Source organism: Podarcis muralis, chromosome W (assembly GCF_964188315.1).
Source record: "Podarcis muralis chromosome W, rPodMur119.hap1.1, whole genome shotgun sequence".
Classification (NCBI taxonomy): Eukaryota; Metazoa; Chordata; class Lepidosauria; order Squamata; family Lacertidae; genus Podarcis; species Podarcis muralis.
Window position 1 is genome coordinate 19,484,676 of NC_135674.1, and position 17,193 is coordinate 19,501,868.

Below are 17,193 nucleotides of genomic sequence, written 5' to 3' on the forward strand. Positions count from 1 at the left end.
AAACCAACATCCTCCCCCTTTCTGTAAACATCACTGGGCAGTGTGTTAGTACAATATCAGTACAAACCCAATTTCTGTACATAGGTACAGTGTTGATCCCTTGGAACAACCTTGGACAATAAATCAGCAGGAATTTCATTACCTGGCATATAGGACACCATTACGAGTCCTTTCCGAACACATTCCCTAGCATGTTGCAGCTTCAAATGCAAGTTCTTCGTGCTTTGCTTACAACCTTCAGAATTCAGCAAAGCCAAACATGCTTTGTTGTCCTGATAAACCTGGATTGAACATTTGACAGGAATTCTCATGTCTTTGCACAACTGTAACAACCATTCACAATCCACAAGTGAATAAGACAGTGCATTCAGTTCAGCTTCACATGTACTTAAGCTAACTGTTGTTTGCTTCTTGCATGACCAATCAAATAGACCCTGATTGTACATGTAGCAAACTCCAGACGTATTACCTGGTTTGGTTTTATAGCTTGTCTACTAGACACCTTACCTTTCGCAGCCATTTTGACCTTGTTTGCTGCGCATGCCTTACACTTCATGTGGTACCTGCAGGGTTTAATAGTCATACCTTCAACCAAGGCAGGCATTTTGGAAACTGCCTCAAAGTGTAAATTGTCAGTATATGGAAACATCGCAGCTGCAAACAGCCAGATTGTTGACATCACATGATGCGCCTATCTGTGGGAAAGAAGAATTTCCCAGGAAGTTCACAGGCTGGAAAAGTCTCTGTGAAGAGTGTAATTTGAAACCTTCCGTGTGCACATGTACAGGAAGTTTGTCAGACTTGCTAGAAGAACTGAACTGAAAGGATGTGTTTTTCTCTAGTGCTGTAATGTCAGAAATAAAAGAATGTAAAAGACGTTTCTGACTAGTCTCCTTTTCCCTGCTAGGGAAGAAGCAGGAGGAGGGGGTTGTGCATTTTACCCACGCTTGGGAAAATGTCGCCTATCAAATTCTCCCTGGTCTGTCTGGATGTCAGCCAGAGGAGGTTACCGGTATGCAAGCTCCGAGGACAGTGAGAGGGGCCAGCCTCTGTGGAGACCAAATTTCCGGTGAAAATCATGAATACATCCTGCATGCAAAACCTTGTTAGTACCTGCAATACAAGTATCATACTGCACAACATCATCATAATACAAAACAAACAAACGATCAACATATTCAGCATGCAATACATAATCGTTTTTCTTTGTGATGATGCACTTCCTTTTCTTGAAGGAAACGTCAATGTCCTGTTCAGTCAGCTGCGAGACGCTCAGTAGGTTGTGTGCAGCATCTGGAACGTAGAGAACGTTGCGAATCGATACGTCCAAGCTGTTAAGAACAACAGTTCCGTAGCCTTGACTGGAGATCGTGTGGTCATCCGCCTGGTGAATCACACCTTCCTGCGGTGTAAAAGACACGAACAGTCGCTTGTCCCTGCAAATGTGCCTGGTAGCACCCGAAGCGACGATGAAGAAAGATCTAGACGTCTTCTGGAGCTTTGGAACCTTTGGAGTGAAGCGTGAGACCATTGCCTTATGCTGTGCTGTCCTGGACACCGGACCTTTGCCTTTGCCTTTTCCACACGTTGAGCTTTCGCTGCGCTGCTCTGCTGTCTTGGCCTTGGGATATTTGCATTCCCTTTTCATGTGGCCTAGACGTCCACACGAGTAGCATTTCACTGCCTTCAAAGCTTTGGCGCCATCTAGTGGTTCCACTGCATTCTGGGATGACGTCTGTGAAGACTCCCCCTTAGTGATGCAGCTAGCACTACGGCGATCAACTTCATTCAATACCACGGCAGTAACGTGTGCTACCGTGAGCTGAGCAGTTGGCAATACAGCAAGCTGACTGGCAATCGCTTCCCAACTTGAACCCAAAGAATGCAATATCATGAAGGAATACACAGCCTCTGGAAAGGTGATTCCTCTCTGTTACAGCTCATGTCTGAGATTCTGCATCTCCATCAAATGAGCACGCACATCTGCACCTTCAACAAGTGCCATATCATGCAACTTGGCATAGTGGAACAAAGAAGCACCAGCCTCTGTTCTCAAATGTGAGTCTTTCAAACTGTCCCACATTTCTCTGGCTGAGGCCTTATCACGTAGAAGACATAGCTCTTCCGGGGATACAATCAACGTAAGAGTTCCCCTTGCTTTTGAATCCTTAGCTCTCCATTCATCTGTTACCGGAGCTGGGGGGTTGTTTGTTATGACATTAAAAAGACCCTCCTTTCGTAGCAGAGCCTCTGCATACTGTGCCCACTCTGCGTAATTCCCTTTGGTGAGCTTTGGAATCCCAAAAGCATCTCAAAGGCCCTCCATTAGTCTGGCATTAGCCTTCTCTGAAATGTCTGTGTCTTTAAAGCAAGCTGCGTATGTTTACAGCTGCTTCCAAAAGCACTTTCACTTTCTCCCGTGCTTCTTGTTGCCACAGCCTGTTAGTGCTTTGGCTTAAAAGTTCAAAGGCTCAAAGTCCACCCCTTAAAGCCATTAATTGGGAACTGGCAGGCTTCCCGGGGCAAGAGCACATACCTCTCATCAATCTTCTTGACACGCAGAGCAGATAGCGTTCCTCCGCCGTCCGTCATGCCGACTCCGACTTCTGGGCCCGATAACCAAAAATGTTAGTTTATTCAGCTCCGGCCCTCGAGCTGATACAGCTCATCTTGCAGAGTAAAATCCCAGTGTCCGCAAACGAAAGGATGAAGCAGGTATGGTGCTACATTGCTAAACTTTATTTCTAAGCTATACCGAGAACACACAAATGTACATCTTGCCTCTGTGAGAGCAGAGAGCAACTCCCTCAAAGAAACGACAGAACAAAGAAACAGGAAACCAGTGAACGTCACATCCAGTCTCCCTTTCCCATGGGAACCCAGCAGTAACTGAACTGTGGAATGAAAACATAGTCCCATGACTTGCAGCTGCTGCTCAGTGAGGGAAACAGAAACTAACAGTACTTCCCCCTCTTCCGATAGCTCTGAATATCCCCCTGAAGAGATAAAAGGCCCACGGTACTGTCAAAATTTCCAATGTATTTGTAGGAACATCACCTGTCTTAGGGAAAAAAGGAGAGGAAGAAATGTCTCAATGCAAGCCCTTTTATCTGGAATTGCTATTCTTAACTCCATCATTCATTACCCAGTGTTGTTGCACTGTATTCCTGTGTTTCTCCATGCCCGAATTGTGGCATTTTATTTTTCATTTTGGCAACAAAACCCAACTGCCATGTCATCCTGCCCAGTGTGGACTGGTAAAGTGTGGTTGGGGTCTTCTGGGGCTTCTGTACCTTGAACTAATGATTTCTTGTTTGCATGTTCTACCCCAGCTGCTGCTCCCTGTTTGTATGGGATAATTATCACGGAAGATTATTGTACTTCGAGGAGATAGTGATCTGGCATGGTCAGCTCTTCCGTCTCTGGTTATCCCTTCCTGACTCTGGTTACTGTGTTTTATTGCTTTCAATAACCTTTGTGAAAAGGCCCTTGATGTGTTGATGAAACTGGTCAGCAAAGCCTTTGATGTAGAGTAGCTCTGGTTGAGCCTGTGTTAGTCCAACAGGACACAGGTCTATAAAATATCTAGTATCCAGGATAATATGTCTCCAACTGCTAGTGTCTCCAGCACTCCAAACTTGAATATCATGTTCCAATCTCATTTGTCAGGGTCTGTTCCATACATGCCGGGTGGAGAGTGAAGTGTCAATTACTGTTTTCCTTTGTGAGCTGTTGAGGGGCGGGGTGTGTGAGTGTGGCGATAATTAAAAGAAACACATTAAAGCAGCTCTGTGTGCATGGAGAACAGAAACCAAGTATTTAAGGGGCACTTCATCAAATAACCCCCCTAGTTGTGCCAAATGAGAAGAACTGGGGCAGCTGCAAGGATAAAACTACCTTCTCCTTTTTTTCTCCCCCCCCCCCCCGAGCCCAGACACACTCCATGTTCCTAAGAGGCACAGATAGGTAAAAAGCAAAGCCAAATAATACACATTCCTTGGGTGAAAAAAAGGGTGTGCACTTAAAAAGAAAAAGAAAAAAAAGGGACCAAAATAATGACAGCATTTGTTTTAAAAGCTCCCCTGCCTATAATTGGGGGGGGTGTCCTAGCCAATTTTCATTCTTTGATTAGAAAGAAAGAGGGGAAAGTGACTCCCTGGTTTGTCATCACAATGAAAAGGCCCCCCTTTGGGGAGTCCTGAGGATTAAGACATTTTCCAGAAGATCAGTGAGGCAGTCAAGATGCCTGCAGCAAATACAGCAATGGTCTGCCAAGTGGGGGTGCCAAAGTAGGACAGGAGACCTTCCCATACTCCCTGGGCTTGAATCCAGGACAGGACATGATTCTGGATATATTCCATGCTCCGGCTGATGATCGTCCTTATGAGCTCTAGTAATTTAGTGCAAATTGCCTTGAGGACTAGCTTGCAAGCGAAGTAAAAAAGAGCCACCACACAGCCCCAGTTGACAGTATCATCCGAGAACATCTCTGCAGCCACTGGGGGGGAAACTTCCTTTGGAGGATACATCTGAACTTGCTCTATCATTCTCTGCAGCTCCATGTTCCTATCCATGTTGGTCTCCAATTTAGCACAGGCAATGGCTCAGCTGCTTGGTTTTCGGGTCACAAGCCTGGGACTCTGAGACCCTGAGCTCTGTCATTGCTGCGTCAATACGTTCCGAGTCTCCACAGCACTGCACTTGGTCCCTGATAAAACCCTTGAGAAGAACAGTTCCCGTCTGAAGAATCTGATCTGATCTGATCTGCGGCCCTGGGCAGGTTCACCCCATTTCCGTGGTGGGGCCTCCAGTGGCTGCTGCTTCTCTTTCCCAGGGTCCACCACCGCCATCTCTTCTCCTCCTCCTCCTCCATTGCCACCACGGAGCAGCCTGCACGCCTCACAGCTGGGCAATGTTCCTCCGGCCTCATGAGGAGCCTCTTCAATAGGGCTGGGGAGTGTGGGCCCCTGGTCTATGTGAAAGGCTTGCCAACATATTCAAAGGAAAGCTTTGTGAGATCATGAGGGAGTCCGGTGCGCTTCCACTGCCACTCAGCTTGCCGGACTTGTAGCAGAGTAAAAACACAGCATGTGCTCTGTGTGCAGGCATGCAGAAAAGAGAGCCTGTACTTGGCTTCTTCACTAATCTAATGAAGCTTTATTTGTACAGCAGCAATAAATCAGAATCTCCAAGAGACGGCATGATGCCTCCCTTCTCGGTCAAAACTGAAACCAGTCTGAACACAAAGAACAGATTCCCGGATGAAGGAACTGTTAGGATTTTTATCTCACCAGCTGCGCAGAGCAGCACAATGGTTGTTGACATCATGTGAGTGTCTGGTAGCGTGAGACAGGAAGTCTCTGCTCATTCTCAGTACTGTAAGAAGTTACTTTTGCTTCTGTGTGAAGTGTGCTCTTCCGCACTGCTGCTCAGAGAGCAGACACGCTGGATGGAAGCTCCGTGTATAGACAATGTAACTAAAATAGTTTAGAGCTACGCATTGTCTCTTTCTTCTGCAATGGGATGCCAGAAGATGAGTGTGCTCCTCTCAGGAAGGAGGGGTCGCTTATTTCCGGTCTCGCTGGACTGAGGAAGATTTACAGCCAGAGGGTGACCACCGGAGAGACGCCTTGGTGTCTTGGGAAGGTGGCGGCCTTCCCAGGCGTTTTTCCAACAAATGGTAGCAGAGGATGGTTGCCACAGAGGTCGATGGTTGCGACGATTCGACGGATGGTTCCGTTCCATCGGATCTCTGCTGTTGATTTGAGATGAAGCACAACGTGTTCTTGGTTCGGGGGAGTATTGGACCAGCTATGGAGAGCTGCATTCCTGCCGGACATGGACGGAGGCTTTTGGCTGCTTGCTGCTTGGAACTGTGAGTAACCAGTTTGATTTATTGGGGCTGATAAACCTCAAAGAAGCAGGTCTTAATTGCCCAAAGACTGCTTGAAGATTTACAGCTTGCTACCTAGAAGGAGCTGAAGAGCTGTTAATTGGAGCCAAGATGGATTCCAAACAGGGAGTTGGGTTGTTGTTATGCCCTCCCCTCACAGATGGCAATTACACCAGCTGGGTCCTGAAAATGAAGGCCATGCTTGAGCATCAGTGAATATTTCATGTTATTCAAAACGCCATTCCTGCAGTGCCTGGGAGGCTCTGGAATGATTGCGATACGCAAGCAAAAGCTGCAATAATTCTGTGTGTATCAGATGAGCAACTGATCCACATTCAGGATGAGTCCCATGTGCGTGATATGTGGGAAGCATTACGTCGCATACATATGCGAGAGGCAGCCGGTACGGCTTTGCTACATTTCCAGCAGCTCAAGAATTTGAGGCTGGAGGAAGGAGCAGATGAGCAACTGATCCACATTCAGGATGAGTCCCATGTGCGTGATATGTGGGAAGCATTACGTCGCATACATATGCGAGAGGCAGCCGGTACGGCTTTGCTACATTTCCAGCAGCTCAAGAATTTGAGGCTGGAGGAAGGAGCAGATCTCCAACAGCACCTCACGCGGATGAAATTTCTGCATAATCAACTAGTGCAGAGGAATTTTCCACTGGCGGAGCCTGTGTTTTGTTTCATGTTGATCAAGAGTCTGGATCAGAGATTTAAGACTGTTGCATCACAGCTTGGCACATTGCCTGCCAAGAGTCACCAGAGTTTTTCAGCGTGTGTATGCTGATGTGATTGGGCCTCTACCACTCTCTAGAGGCAAAGCCAAGTACTATCTAATAATGGTTGATTTTTTTTCTCAGTATGTCTGGGTGTACATGTTGCAGAAACTGCAACAAACCTTAACAAAGTTCAGAGAATTTTGTGATAAGGTGAAATTTGTTCATGATGCTAATATTGAAAGTCTTTTCACAGATGAAAAGCAGGTTTTTGTTTCACAGGATTTTCAAGTTTTCCTAGGTAAACAGGAGATTGAGCACAAAGTTGCTGTCTCTGAAGCTTCATGGAACAAGAGTGTATGTGTCAAGGTGAACACAGAGTTGCAACAAGGCATGAAAGCACAACTGCTGAGTGAGGGTTTGCCCCAAAAGTTTTGGGCTGAATCGCTGAATGCTTTTTCTTACACATGGGTGAGAAAGGTTTCAGCAGGTATGGAAAGTTCTCCTTTTGAGAGACTGTTCCTGAGTAAACCTTCTGTCAAGCACTTAAAGGTTTTTGGGTCACACATAAGGGTAGAAACACCACAAGGCGTGAAAGGTGCACAGGGCATTTTTGTGGGTTATGAGAAAGGTCTATACAGAGTTGTATTGCCTAAGTATGACACAGTGATTCTTACTAGGAGTGTAGAATGCACTGCACGACAGGAGAGAGAGGTTTTCCCATCAGTGTCAATACAGATGTAGATTATGATAATGAGAGTGACACTGAAAGCACCACTGAGAGTTCTAGTACAAATGACACAGTCATTGAGAGAGGTACATGAGCAATGTCCAGGCCATCATCTGAGGCTGAACTGGAATTGCCAGAGCCACTATTTACTGTTGGATGTGGTTCTCCTAAAAGTCCCAAGGAAGAACTAGCCAGCAATAATAATAATAATAATAATAATAATAATAATAATAAATTTTATTTATATCCCGCCCTCCCCAGCCGAAGCCGGGCTCAGGGCGGCTAACAACAATAAAGCAGTACAGCAGTACAACACAACACAACACTCTAAAATCATTCATTATAAAATTAATTCAAATCAAGCCACTGGCAACCATTGGGCCAGAGCTCCGCGAAGATTGCCGAGGGAGGGAGTCAGGCTGTGCCCTGGCCAAAGGCCTGGTGTAACAGCTCTGTCTTGCAGGCCCTGCGGAAAGATGTCAAGTCCCGCAGGGCCCTAGTCTCTTGTGACAGAGTGTTCCACCAGATCGGAGCCACAGCCAAAAAAGCCCTGGCTCTAGTTGAGGCCAGCCTGACCTCTCTGTGGCCTGGGACCTTCAAGATGTTTTTATTTGAAGACCGTAAGTTTCTCTGTGGGACATACCGGGAGAGGCGGTCCCGTAGGTACGAGGGTCCTAGGCCATATAGGGCTTTAAAGGTTAAAACCAGCACCTTAAAGCTGATCCTGTCCTCCACCGGGAGCCAGTGCAGCTGGTATAGCACCGGGTGAATGTGATCTCGCAGCGAAGACCCCGTAAGGAGTCTCGCTGCAGCATTCTGCACCCGCTGGAGTTTCTGGGTCAGTCTCAAGGGCAGCCCCACGTAGAGCGAGTTACGATAATCCAGTCTGGAGGTGACCGTCGCGTGGATCACAGTGGCTAGGTCAGGACGAGAGAGGTAAGGAGCCAACTGCTTAGCTTGGCGGAGATGGAAAAATGCCGCCTTTGCTATAGCTGCAATCTGCGCCTCCATGGAAAGGGAGGTGTCGAAGATTACACCCAAACTCTTAACAGACGGTGCTGGCACTAATTGCGCCCCCGCAAGAGATGGGAGTTGCCCCCCCAATCCCATATCGTCCCGTCCCAGCCATAGGACCTCTGTCTTCAAAGGATTTAGCTTCAACCGGCTCCCACGTAACCATCCAGCCACAGCTTCCAAACATCTGGTCAGTGTGTGTGGGGCCGAGTCAGGATGGCCATCCATCAACAGATAGAGTTGGGTGTCATCAGCATACTGATGGCAACCCAGCCCAAAACTCCGGACAAGCTGGGTGAGGGGGAGCATAAAGATGTTAAAAAGCATCGGGGAGAGTATCGCACCCTGAGGTACTCCACACACCAAGGAGTGGCGCGATGACAATTCCCCCCCCCAAGCGCCACCCTCTGTCCCCGACCAGAGAGAAATGAGCGCAGCCATTGAAGGACTGTGCCCTGGATCTCCACGTCGGCAAGGCGGTGGTCCAGGAGTTCGTGATCGACCATGTCGAAAGCTGCAGACAGATCTAGAAGAATCAGCAGCCCCGACCCACCTCGATCCAGTTGTCTACGAAGATCATCTGTTAGGGCAACCAGCGGACTTCCTGTTTAGAACCTTCTCGCTTCGGTGCCAAATTAAGATGTTTAGTAATCCAATTTTTCGTTCTACTCACGGGTAGTTGTTTAACGTCCAATTGTCCACAGGAAAAAGTCAGCGCTCTCCGGCAACAGCAATGCGGCTTCACTCCGTGAAAAGAGCAGTCGATTCGAAGCACCGCGCCGCTCACCCCACGTCGCTCCGGATCCCCGAAACCGGGTTTCCCCGCGAGTAGGGGAGGCGCAAAAGGTGCCAGCCGAATCCCACGTCCACAGGCTTCTCCCGCCTGTGGTTTTTAGTGGGTCTCCGCCTCGCCGTGGCGGTCCAGACCCTAGTTTCCACGAAGCGGATTCCTCCCGATCAGAGGAAATCCACCATTGCCGGAGGCGCTAACCTGGAAGTCCTCTCCGCTCAGTCTCAGTACTGTAAGAAGTTACTTTTGCTTCTGTGTGAAGTGTGCTCTTCCGCACTGCTGCTCAGAGAGAGCAGACACGCTGGATTGAAGCTCCCTGTATAGACAATGTAAATAAAGTAGTTTAGAGCTACGGATTGTCTCTTTCTTCTTCGTGATCGACCATGTCGAAAGCTGCTGACAGATCTAGAAGAATCAGCAGCCCCGACCCGCCTCGATCCAGCTGCCTACGAAGATCATCTGTTAGGGCAACCAGAGCCGTCTCGGTCCCATGACCAGCGCGGAAGCCGGACTGGAATGGATCCAGAGCTGATGTTTCATCCAGAAACCCACCTAGCTGTTCAGCAACCGCTCTCTCAAGCACCTTACCCAGGAACGGAAGATTCGAAACCGGGCGGTAATTGGATAGATCTAAAGGATCTAATGATGTTTTCTTTAAGAGCGGGCGCACCACTGCCTCCTTCAGTTCCCCTGGGAATGTCCCAGTGCCAAGGGACAGATTGATGATATCCCCCAGGAGGGCCCGCACCTCGTCTGGACACGCTCTAATCAGCCAAGACGGGCACGGGTAGAGAGGACAGGTGGTGGGCTTTCCATCTCGGAGGAGTCTGTCCACATCAGCTGGGGATATCCAGTCGAAGTGGTCCAATACTGGGCCCGAGGACAGTCGAGGGGCCTCCAGTTCCTTTATTGTATCCAAATTGGCAGGGAGGTCATGGCGGAGCAACAAGACCTTCTCCGCAAAAAAGCTCGCAAATGCCTCACAGCTGTGTGTCAAATTGTTATTTAAATTTGGCTGTCCCTCAAGGGACGTTAAAGACCTAATTATACGCAGATCTGAGAGAGTCACAAAGGGAATTCCACCCAAGAGGTACTCTCAGGAGTTTGCTAACACAGCTGTTGCATGTATAGCTGTGGCTGGCAGCTCACACAAGGTTTCAGACACTAAGGTCTTAAGTAAGGTACAAGGTTTGTCCATGATAGAGACAAAGCCACACCTGAAGGTTGCAAGAGGCAACAAAGTTTTCTCACACCAAGGTAGAGCAGAAGCTCCAGTCCCATGGAAGACAGGTAACTAGAGGTTTGAACTGGTCAATCCAGTTGCAGGTAGTTCCAAAGGTGGAACTGGTACAACAGGGGTTTGCTATGTGTATAACAACTGTTTGTTTATGTCTCTTGATGCTGCACTTGCTTTCGCTGCTAATGTTACCTAAAAATAGGGAAGTGATGTTAGGATTTTTATCTCACCAGCTGTGCAGAGCAGCACAATGGCTGTTGACATCATGTGAGCGTCTGGGAGCCTGAGACAGGAAGTCTCTGCTCAGTCTCTTTTTTTTTTTTTAAAAAAAATGATATTTATTGAGAATTTAAAATTATAGAAAAAAAGAAAAGGGAAAAGAGAAAAAAGAAATTAAACAATACAAGTCAATAAAAAAAAAGAGTACAAAACACACAATACATCAGAACCAAAAACAAAAGCACAAAAAAGAATTAAAAACAAATCCAATATTCCCATATCTTTGTCTTTCATTAACTTGTTTCATCGACCTCCTCACACCTCCCTTTTTTGTATTCTAATTATTAATTATCTCAGCAAATCCTTTCCATCTTTCACTATATTCTGTCCTTTAGTTATCTTAATTTATTTTAACCTTATCTTACCATAAAAAGCCCTAAAACTTAAAACTTATTTGTACATAACTCCTTATAGCATTTCTACTAAAGCCAAATAGTTTCCTTCCAGCATTCTTCTAGCACTCATTATTTTTACAATATTTCTCTAAATAAATTTTTAAACTATCTTCCAATCTTCATCCACCGTCTCTTCTTCCTGGTCTCGGGTTCTGTCAGTCCTTTCTGTCTATTCCATCTAGTCCATCAACCTGGTGATCTTCTGTCCGAGGCTCTTAACTCTTTTCCATGTCCCTTCTGCAGATCTTCTTCATATTTATACCTGCACTTTACTTTGTCTTCTGCTGATTTTGTTCTTAATTTCCTTCCGTTGTCACTGAGGAGTAGATCTCGGGGAAACTCCAACCTAACAGTGTCTTTATCCCTTCTCGACCGGTCAGCCCATTCTCCATGGTCAGCACTAAAATCCAAAAGATATTTCAAAGCATGTTTCAATGTCCCTCCAAAGTTAAAGGCCCCCACAACTCCAGTCTCCCCCTGGCCCAAAGCCAGATCCCAGAAGCCAGAACCACCCTGCATAGGGGGATCTATCCAACTTCCCATCTCCAGTCCAAACGGGACTCCATCTCTCCAAGTCTGGCTCACTCCAGATTCGGTCATCAGAAACAACAGCTTATGTTCCTGCAAGGCCGCGGCTCTCTCCACTTGTATTACTTGAGGTTCGACAACAACCTCCTCCTTTGTCTTCTCCGCAGCTTGCCCTGTCAAAGCAGATTCCTGGATCGGTTCCTGAGAAGGTTCTATATAGGTGTTCACTGTTTGTCCAAAATTATCAGTTGCAGTAGTCATCAAATCCATCTTCTCATGAAGCTGTTCCAATAGGGCACTTGTTTTGCAAAAAGCAATCACTAAGGCTTCTTCTGTCCACATTCTTGTTCAAGGTCAATGTCTAGTTCTCACGATCTTTAATCTCTACAGCTGTAGAGTTCCCCAGGTCCACTCCAACAACAGTTTCAAAGGCTCCCTCTAGGGGAAACAATTTCTATTTGTATCCGTCCTTTTAAAAGCAGATCCAGCAACAAAATTACTTTCATTTTTCAAATATTTTGTTCCTTTTAAGTGCAAAAGGAAACATTGGAATCAATATGTTTCTCTTATTTAACTATCTGTCAACGTACGTTTTATTCACAGTCAATGAACTTTCCCAAAACGTCTGTCTTTTTGGCAGCCCGTTCCCAGGTTCAAGATGGTAGAAATTTATCTTTCTTTACTCTCTCTCCTGCAGGCTTAAACAATCTAAAATTTCCCCCCTCTTCTCCTGCTTCCAAGGGGGGTTTAGTAGTTTTAGCCGATGAAGATTTAATCCTTTACAAAAAAAAACTTTCCAGACTTTAGCTTGCAATGTTTTTGCTTCAATCTATTTACAAAAGCGGAAGGCGGACTTCCTGTTTAGAACCTTCCCGCTTCGGTGCCAAATTAAGATGTTTAGTAATCCAATTTTTCGTTCTACTCACGGGTAGTTGTTTAACGTCCAATTGTCCACAGGAAAAAGTCAGCGCTCTCCGGCAACAGCAATGCCGCTTCACTCCGTGAAAAGAGCAGTCGATTCGAAGCACCGCGCCGCTCACCCCACGTCGCTCCGGATCCCCGAAACCGGGTTTTCCCGCGAGTAGGGGAGGCGCAAAAGGTGCCAGCCGAATCCCACGTCCACAGGCTTCTCCCGCCTGTGGTTTTTAGTGGGTCTCCGCCTCGCCGTGGCGGTCCAGACCCTAGTTTCCACGAAGCAAACACCTTCTGCTATCTGGAGAGCAGAATAAACTCTTTCTTTGAACCAACCTCGGTGTCATTTGACTTCCTTCCTCCTGTCCCGGAGCAATGCAGACCCAATCGGTGAACTCCAATAAGGCTACATTTCTTGGTGCGTTGGCCGGGAATCTGCGTTCTCCGAGGACAAGGGATGAAGGACCGAGGCGTCACTGCAAAGCGAACAGCTTGGTTCGGCGTTGGTGGCTCCAAGTGCGCACCCTGCCATTTCTAGGGGGAGCCCCCACGCCATCCCTGAGTGGAGACGCTGCAGCGACGGAAGAAAGACAGACAGCGGCCGCACGGGACGAGTACCCAGGGGAAAGGTATTTTGTGGGAGCCAGGGGTCTGATCAGCCTTGCCCAGCAGGAGCAGTAGAGTGCCGCTTGGTTCGACCAGTAGAGAGCAGTAGAGTGCCACTGGTTTTCCGGTAGAAGAGCAGTAGAGTGCCCCTGGATTTGGGAAGTTTGTGGGTAAAGGGGATTGGGGAGGTGCATGGGGTTTGTACGTATGTGTATTTATTTGTGTATGGGGACACTCCAGTGAATGTTTTGAGTGGATGAGATGTCAGGGGTTCAGAGCCACTGACAAAGCAAAGTGTGGTCCTTGAAGTGCGGTTCCTAGCGACACCTAGTGGCATCTGGGCCACTAACAGGATGCGGAGAAAGGTGACTGAGTGAGAAACAACGCTAGGTGGACGGAGTGTCCTAGGGGTTAAGAAAAAATAAATAAATAAACCAACCCCCTTGCAGTGGTTTTTTTTGGGACAATTGGAAATGTCAAGCTACAGTTGAAAACCCTTGTAAGCTCCTTTCTGTATTCTGGTGGTGACCAGCATAGGTGCGTCCAGTTGGCTTGTATTGTATTGCCAACACGTGGGGTCCGGGGAAAAAAGATATGTGTTCTGCCGATGCACAGAGGCGCCAGGAATAGAACCCTGCATGAAGGGGTTCCCGACTCTGCCACATTCACTGTGGTGCATGTTAGGGGGTTGGGAAACAGACCTTAAAACACCTAGAATCTTGCAGAGTACAAGTATAAAAAAGGATTATTTGGTCTTTAACATTAAAAGTGACATGAGTTGCTCATGAGGTCAAATTTTATATTTTCATGATAAAGGTGGGAAGGTTTCAATTACTAATACAATCATGTACTGGTTTCAGAATTTGAATGTCATCAATTCACTGTGCTTTGAGTTACCTGGTATCTTAATATTTTTGTTAATAAGTTTGTTTCTTATTGACTCTGTTGCATAGGTACCCTGGGTGATTTAGAAACCACTTGTTAAATGTTGATCAAAAGTAAAAATGTACAAATGTATGGAAAAAAGTAGTGTTGTCAAAAGGGATGGGGTTTTAAATCCCATGTTCATACAGATGAGAAGAGAAGTGAGAATGTTGGAACAGGAGAAAAGTTGGGTAATGGGTTGTAAAAACGGTTGAGTGTTTATGCTGATTAGTATTCATGAAATTAATATATTTAGATGCTATTATTGAGAGAGAGTTTACTAAATATAGTAAAAGCTGAATTGCATAAAGGCTGTGTGTGACCAGCGACACACTTAGTCAAAGTCTTACATGTGCTGTTAAAATGCACTCAGATTCTTGGTTGAGGTTTTCATGAGTAAAAACAGGTTTTAAAGAATTCTGAATTAAGAATTAAGAATATAATATATTATAGAACAGCCCTCTTTTTGGCTGGCTGGACAGCTAACCATCCATAAATTAACAGCAAGAGTAGGGACCTGGAATGTTGTTTGTGTTCTTTTTAGTATGTCCCTCCCATGAAAAATACTCCTTGAATATCTATTAATTGAAAATTGATTTTTTAAAAAATATATTTATTTATTTTTCCAATAGAAGAATAAAACATCACTTCAATACAAAACACCAAAATCCATTGCCAGTATACATCAAAGAAAAAGAAAGATAAAAAGAAAAAAAAGAAAGAGAAAAAAGAGAAAATTTAAAAAACAAAAACTCCAGTTTTTAAGTTTGTGTTTACAAAACTTTCTTTCCTGACTTCCTCACACCTCCCTTTTTTGTGTTCCTCTTTATCTAATCAGATACAGCAAATCCTTATCCTCCTTCAGAAACTCATTTCAAAATTATTATAATCACTTCTATTATGTCTCCAATCTTTCCTTCTTATACTTAAACACCTTTAACATATTGTTTACTTTTAACATAATATAACCTTGTTCTTTTACCCTTTTTCAATTTACGATTTTGCATACTTTTTTAACACTGTATCCCTAATGCCATATTATTTTCATACCAACATCATTTTAACATTCATACACCTTGCAGTATTTCTGCAGATAGTTTTTAAATTTCTTCCAATCCTCTTCCATCACTTCTTCTCCCAGGTCTCGGATTCTGCCAGTCATTTCTGCTAGTTCCATGTAGTTTATTACTTGCATCTGCCATTCTTCCAAGGTGGGCAAATCTTGTGTCTTCCAGTACTTTGCGATGAGTATTCTTGCTGCTGTTGTCGCATACATAAAAAACGTTCTATCTTTCTTTAACACCAATTGGCCGACTATGCCCAAGAGAAAGGCCTCTGGTTTCTTAGGGAAGGTATATTTGAATACCTTTTTCAGCTCATTATATATCATCTCCCAGAAAGTATTAATTGAAAATTGAGATGGCTCTTTTGGTTTCTGAGTGTACATGCCAGGAGAGGTCTTAGGCAAAATAACTTTTATTTCCCTGTTCACATTAGGCTGTGGAAAGTGTTCAATGCTTTGAAATCTTCCTGTTCTGAGACACACATATACTCAGGGTAAGAAGAGCCTACTTCCAAAACAAACATCTTATATGAGAAAGGGAGATATTGAAGCTCTTTGTGTTGATTTAACCTCCAAAGTTGTCAAATGCATTAGTGACAGCAGAATCAAGATGTTGATAGACAAATACCTCAATGCTTATTGATACAATTACCCAGTAGGTGATGTCAGCATCGCCCCTGAGCCAGTGCCACCAACTGGACTCATCCACTTCAGCCCCGACTGGGCTAGGCGAGCTGGGTAGCACTTCCAGAGACCACCTTCTGCACAGGAACAGGTCAAAGTGCTGTGGACTCACAGCTTAGAGTTGTGAGCACCGAATTCACTCCCACAAGAAGACAGTCGTCGCACAGCAGAGTATAGCAGAGTATAGCAGAGCATAAACGACTCGGAGAGCAGCTCTGTAGAACATCTTCTTTTATTCTTTCTACAACTATAATACACAACTATGTACAGAGCTAAATGAGGTCTAAACGAAAATGCTGAACTGCACTGAGTGTCTGCAGCTGCTCTTAGCAGCAACCTTATCTATACACACGATCTCTCTCTAACACTCAGTCTCTCTCTCTCCAACACTTTGATGTGAGGCTGGAGCGGAATAAGTAGAGAGCAGAAACCGCCCCTCCTCTCTGGAGAATCAGCAGAGAACATCAGCAGATTTTTGGATATGGGAGGGGTGAAATCTCCTCATCCTCCCCCATTTCATCCGACCATTCAAGAATCTAAACATAACTGCAATTTACACACACACTCCAAAAGTTGTTCTCTGCTTACAACCTTTGTTAACATATCTGCAAGTATCTCTCTCCCCCTTATCTAAGACACTTTAACAATACCATTAAACAGTCATTACAACCACTCTGTGTCCATTAGGAAGGAGTTAAAACATTAACCTCAATCTGTAACTCACACAAAATACACATTGTGATTACACAAATGAATAAGCAGCTTCTAGAAAAAATCTTCATACACGTTTCTCTCTCAGATACAAATTTACATCGCTAATTAGGCAGATTTGAACAAACCACTTTCAGTACTCAAACACACGCTTGCTCCTTCAATCCTGATCCTTTTAACGTATTACACATGAACCACTTAAGGTCAGGTAAGGAAAGCGTTTTGTGCTATTACTCTCAGCACACTTCATGCCTGGTTTAAAAAACCGCACCAGACTTGCTTGTGACCGCAGCCTTAGCAAACTCTTCAGAAAACCTTTTTGGTGGTACACCCTTGGTTGTTCTCTCGGATCTGCGCAAAACTCTCTGATCCTCTTGTTCTGGTGTTTCCTCCTCTTTGGGAGAGTGGGGAGCTAAAGTATACGAATCTGCTAAGTCTGAATCTGCGTCAGACTCACTTGAGGCTTTTGGGCTCTGATAATCTGTGCCACCACCCGAATCTACATCGGCATCAGGATTATCGTCAGCTACAACAGCACTTGCCTCCCTCTTAACTGTCTTTGCCCCTTTTGCACCATCATCACAAATGGGATGGCACTGAAAAACGCCAATTCTGTCCCATTTTGGATTGTCATCAATACTCCTGGTCAGCCTTATGGTTTTCGTGTCTGTGATCAGGACACGATAAGACCCTTTCTCATATC

General features: G+C 45.4%; 1 pseudogene; it reads right to left on the bottom strand.

Annotated features, from left to right (window-relative positions):
• Window positions 1-4,205: 4,205 nt before the first annotated feature.
• LOC144326376 (apoptosis regulator BAX pseudogene) lies at window positions 4,206-4,677 on the bottom strand (annotated as a pseudogene).
• Window positions 4,678-17,193: the final 12,516 nt, after the last annotated feature.